Here is a 6000-nt window from a genome sequence, read left to right as displayed (position 1 = left end):
CCTGGTGGGTGCTGCTCAAATTAAAGAAAACAGCAAAACACAAGAAGAGTTCTCATAAGGAGAACTTAACACTACACTACAATACAATCACTGTGGACAAAAGAAAAAAGTAAACAAAAAGGCTCACTACCTGGGAACTGGCACAAAACAAAACTACATGGGAGTCAGCACCCCTAACCCTGGTGAAAACTAGACAAAAGAAAACTACCTGTAATGAAATGAAATGTTGCTGCATCAGTTTTTAACACTAATCCTGGCCCAATTCCAACCACACAGTCTATCTTGCCTCAACGACACAGATCAAACAGAATGGCACGCTAGAAGTCAGCTGCCCTGTTCAGTTGAACTGCCAACGCTTTTAAAAGAGTTGGCAGTTTTCGGTTGGTCAGCCTGGTGAGCGCCGCACCAATCGCAGGACTCCTGGTTGCAGTCACGCCTCTGCCACCGTGGTCCAACCAGGGAGTGGGGATCACACAGCCATATTTGCATAGCCACAATATTTGGTTAAAACACACACACAGGGTAGGAGGCGCTGGCCGTAACAGCGAAAAAGAAACCGCCATAGTATACTATGTCAAAAAAAAAAGCGTTTTTTCAACATGTTGTAAAAACGTGCCATATGATGAAATAATGTAAAGTAGGCCGTGAAAAACACCCCAGAAAGGTTTTCTTTGAAAAAAAAATCATCATGAATTTTGGCCCAAAAAAACGCCAAAGTATACTATGTCGAAAAAAAATGCCATTTTTCAAACATGTTGTAAAAACGTGCCATATGATGAAATAATGTAAAGTAGGCCATGAAAAAATCTCCAGATAGGTTTTCTTTGAAAAAAAAAACATCATGAATTTTGGCGCAAAAAAAAACGCCTTACTATACTATGTCGAAAAAAAATGCCATTTTTCAAACATGTTGTAAAAATGTGCCATATTAAGAAATAATGTAAAGGAGGGCATGAAAAACACTCCAGAAAGGTCTTCTTTGAAAAAAAGAAACCATCAATTTTGGCGCAAAAAACAAAAAAGCCTTACTATACTCTGTTGAAAACAAATGCCATTTTTCAACATTTTGTAAAAACATGCCATATGATGAAATAATGTAAAGGAGGGCGTGAAAAACACTCGAGAAAGGTTTTCTTTGAAAAAAAAATCATCATGAATTTTGGCGCAAAAAAACGCCTTACTATACTATGTCAAAAAAAAATGGCATTTTTCAAACATTTTGTAAAAACATGCCATACGATGAAATAATGTAAAGGAGGGCGTGAAAAACACTCCAGAAAGGTTTTCTTTGAAAAAAAAAATCATCACTTTTGGCGCAAAAAAAACGCCATAGTATACTATGTCGAAAAAAAATGACATTTTTCAAACATGTTGTAAAAACGTGCCACATGATGAAATAATGTAAAGGAGGGCGTGAAAAACACTCCAGAAAGGTTTTCTTTGAAAAAAAAAAAACCATCATGAATTTTGGTGCAAAAAAAAATATGCCTTACTATCCTATGTCGAAAAAAAATGGCATTTTTCAAACATGTTGTAAAAACGTGCCATATGATGAAATAATGTAAAGGAGGGCGTGAAAAACACTCCAGAAAGGTTTTCTTTGAAAAAAAAATCATGAATTTTGGCGCAAAAAAAACGCCATAGTATAGTATGTCGGAAAAAAAATGCGATTTTTCAACATGTTGTAAAAACGTGCCATATGATGAAATAATGTAAAGGAGGGCGTGAAAAACACTATGGTAAGGTTTTCTTTGAAAAAAAAATCATCATGAATTTTTGCGCAAAAAAAACACCATAGCCTACTATGTCGAAAAAAAAATGCGATTTTTCAACATGTAAAAACGTGCCATATGATGACATAATGTAAATTACAAACTAACAGAGAACTACTCAACAACTTTTAAAATTTCAGCGCTCCGACTGTCTAAAGGTTCAAACTAACAGAAAAGTACTCAGGAACTTAGAAGATATCAGTCCTTGGACTGTCTGAAAGTTCAGTCTAACAGAGAACTACTGTGGGACTTAGAAAATTTCAGCCCTCAGACTGTGTGAAAGCTCAGGTCCTGAGGACTTGGGAGGTGTGGAGGCTTTGGAAATTCTTGGAACTGAGGGTTCAACCCTCCAGCACAAAGGCTGAAGTCCAACCTCCTGAGAAAAAGGATTGAGTCAAGAGCCAAGTTTAAAAAAAACACAAAAATGACAAAAAATAGATGATAAATGCGCAAAAAAAAGAAGACAGTATCTGAGTGAGTAGCTCAGGGGTAGAAGAAAGACTACCAAGTGGAAGGTAACAGCTTCAAGACCCACCAGTGGCCTTTTTCTTTCTTTGTCTTTGTCAGGATTTTCAAAAAATTTAAGAAGGGTCTGGTTTTGAACCAGTAACCTGCAGCTCTACAGGCAAATCCTAAACTCACTGAGCTACAGATCAGATGAAAAGACATAATTTCGTCATCCATTTGGCATCGTAGTTCCTCAAGTAACCCATGGGTGGAGCCAAGGCGGAGTCTGGGTGGAGTCAGGGCGGAGAGTAGGCGGGGAGGTGGGTGGTGGCCTCCCCCCCTCTACTCCCCACTACTTTTTACAATGAGGGTTCTACTATGGAACCAGTTTGACATGTTCAGGCGTTCTTTGTGTGAAAACTCAGAGATTTCAGGGATCAGAAGGTGGTTTTCAACTTTCTTTGTTAACTTTCTGCTTCAACTTTAAACTAAATTTCCTTGACTAAGCCAGCCCTCTGGACTTCCAGGAAGCTGTGTTCCTATTGGCTGTCCAGGTGGCTACTTGGTGTTATCAGGAACACCTGAGCAGCTCAGTGTCTTCCTGCTTTATTTAGCTGCAGACAAACATTTCCTCTGTTTCTCTTCACCACTGAACTGGGTTTGGCTCCGTTGCTTTTGTTTGTTCTTTAGGCATTGGCTTGCAGCTTCCAGCAGTAAAATCATCTTTAATGTGTTTCTTGGGGTGTTTTAGGGCTTTGTACTGGATAGTTGTCTTGGTAAATGTGGTTCTTTAGCCACAGTTAGCACATGGTGCTAATGTGTGCAGTGATTAGTGGATTTGGTACAGCTGAGTAGTGTCTTTATCTTGGCTGTAGTGAGTCTTTAGAGGTTTTTGGTCAGACACATTCTGTATTCTTGTTTGAGAACCAGCGTTGGTTGTCCAGAAGGTAAGAGTTCCTGTCCTGATTCTCTGTTCTCAGAGGTTCTCTGGTAGGCTGCAGGAGACTTTAGTGTTTGGGTTGTGCTAGTTTGGTTTTTGTACGGTTTCATTTGGACAACTATCTTGAGGCCCCTCCATGTGGTTTAGTGAGGTTTTCTGGAACAGTTCTACAAAGCAACCTGCAGCAGAAGAGACTTTGAGAGTTTTTAGGAAGTTCTGGAGAGCAGACTTTAGAGCAGCAGATACATTTGTCAGTAGTTTGAGCAGGAGAAGGTGAGCTTCAGAGTAGAAATGAGAAGGAAACCTTCTTGACCCGTGTGGTGAGGTCCTGTACCAAGAGTTTGAGTAGGTTGTGAAGAGTCTGTAGTTCTTTGGTCTGAAAGCACAAGAAGAGTCGACTCATTAAAGGAGAAAACAGGAGATATTGTTGGTTCTTCTGTCGCTCTGCAGTTTCCAGTTTCATTAGACTGAATATCAAGTTTATATTTTAAATGATTTCCCATGTGAGCCCAAGAAGACTTCAATAAACTCCCTCCATCCCCTGGACACAACATATTGATTACCATGTTAATTTATTTTATTTTTTTTTAAAATGTTTTTGAGTTTCAATCTTAGTTTTAGCATAGTTTTTTCTCTTTGCTTGTTTAGTTTTGTCATCTGTGTGAAAGGTGCTAAACAAATAAAGTTGAATTGATAAAGTGAATAATTGACTAACTCATGATTGTGACAACAGAAGTATTTTCATTGTGATTTAAGGGTTTGTTTCATTTAAGGTTGGAGTTAAGGTCTTGACAAAAAAAAAGAAATAAACTACATTTTAAAAAGCAATTAAATCAAAGGAAAAAAGCATTTAATAAGATAAAACTTATCTTAAATGAAAATTAAATGTTAAATACAATTAAATTATAAAACAGACAAAATATTTAATTAGCTAATAAAACAAAAGATACAAAACATGTAACTATGAAATTAAACTAAATGTTTTAAACAAAAATATTTAACATTAAAAATGAAATATTTGAGATAATTAAACATTTAAAAACTACAATTGAAAATAAGAATACTAAACATTTCAAAAAACATTTAATTAGATTAAACCTTTAAAAAGACATTTAATTAAAAAATTAAATGTTTAATTAGAAAATTAATTATTAAAGACAATAAAACTTTAAATAAGAATTAAATAGAAAATACAATGAAGCATTTAAAAAGAAAATTAAACATTAAAAGGTAGTAAAACATTGAAAACGAAAAACCTTAAAGATTTAATCTTTGGGAAAGAAAAGGAAATTTTTCAAACAAGCTGATAAAACATTTGAAAAAACAACAATTAAACATTAAAAAACCAAAACATTTCAAAATCAAATCAGACATTAGAAAAGAACAAAATGTGAGAAAAGAGCAAAACTAAACATTTAAGAAGAATCAAACTAAAGACAAAAGATTTGAAAAGACACCAGTTAAACTTTAGAAGATCAAATTAAACAGAAGAGACAATAAAAGGATCAAAAAGACCAAAAACAAAATGATGAAATGAAAACATCAAGTTGTTTCTTCAAACATTTCCTCTTTCTATGTTCTTGGTTTGATTGTGGACAGATTTACTAAGAACTCATTTCAGAAAACTGCTTTCCAGATAAAGTCTACTAGTAGTTGAAGGCATGGATCAAACTAATGTTACCTTCTGATCTCCACAAACTTTACTGTTCAGTGAAGAGAATCAAAGTTTGTTGAGGATTTCTAAAGAACCCACAGGTGAAGGTCTGAGAAGGATTCAGATGGATGGTCTAAATGTGAAATCAAGACTCATGGTCACAAGTTTTAAGGCTTCTGTTAACCAGAAAGTTCAAACTAACAGAGAAGTACTGAGAAACTTTTAAAACTTCAGTCCTCAGACTGTCTGAAGGTTCAAACTAACAGAGAACTGCTCAAGAACTTCAAAGATTTCAGTCCTCCGACTGTCTAAAGGTTCAAACTAACAGAGAACTGCTCAAGAACTTCTAGGTTTTCAGTCCTCAGACTGTCTGAAGGTTCAAACTAACAGAGAAGTACTCAGGAACTTAGAAGATATCAGTCCTTGGACTGTCTGAAAGTTCAATCTAACAGAGAACTACTGTGGGACTTAGAAAATTTCAGCCCTCAGACTGTGTGAAAGCTCAGGTCCTGAGGACTCGGGAGGTGTGGAGGCTTGGAAAGTCTTGGAACTGAGGGTTCCACCCTCCAGCACAAAGGCTGAAGTCCAACCTCCTGAGAAAAACAGTCGAGTCGAGACTCAAGTAAAAAACAAATTCGAAAACGACAAAAAATAGATGATAAATGCGCAAAAAAAAGAAGAATTAGTATCTGAGCGAGTAGCTCAGGGGGATAAGAAGATGGACTACCAAGTGGAAGGTCGCAGGTTCAAGACCCGCCACTGGCACTTTTCTTTCTTTGTCTTTGTCAGAATTTTGAGAAAATTTAAGAAGTGTCTGGTCTTGAACCAGCGACCTGCAGCTCCATAGGCAAATCCTTAACTCACTGAGCTACAGATCAGATGTAAAGACATAATTTCGTCATCCCTTTGACATCGTAGTTTCCAAGTGACCACATGGGTGGAGCCAAGGCGGAGTCTGGGTGGAGTCAGGGCGGAGAGTAGGCGGGGAGGTGGGTGGCGGCCTCCCCCCTCTTCTCCCCCACCTACCCCCACTACCCACCACACCTTCCCCCGCCCCACGAGTTCTTCGAGTCGCCACGAGTTCTTCGAGTCTCCACAGGTTTTCCCCGGTTTCTGGACTTTCCACCAGGTCCGAGGCAGAACAACTTGTCATGAAGAGGTGTTGAAGTCGGCCAGGATGGACTGAC

This window comes from Amphiprion ocellaris, chromosome 8, assembly GCF_022539595.1.
Source record: "Amphiprion ocellaris isolate individual 3 ecotype Okinawa chromosome 8, ASM2253959v1, whole genome shotgun sequence".
Classification (NCBI taxonomy): domain Eukaryota; kingdom Metazoa; phylum Chordata; class Actinopteri; family Pomacentridae; genus Amphiprion; species Amphiprion ocellaris.
This window is presented reverse-complemented; position numbering follows the sequence as displayed.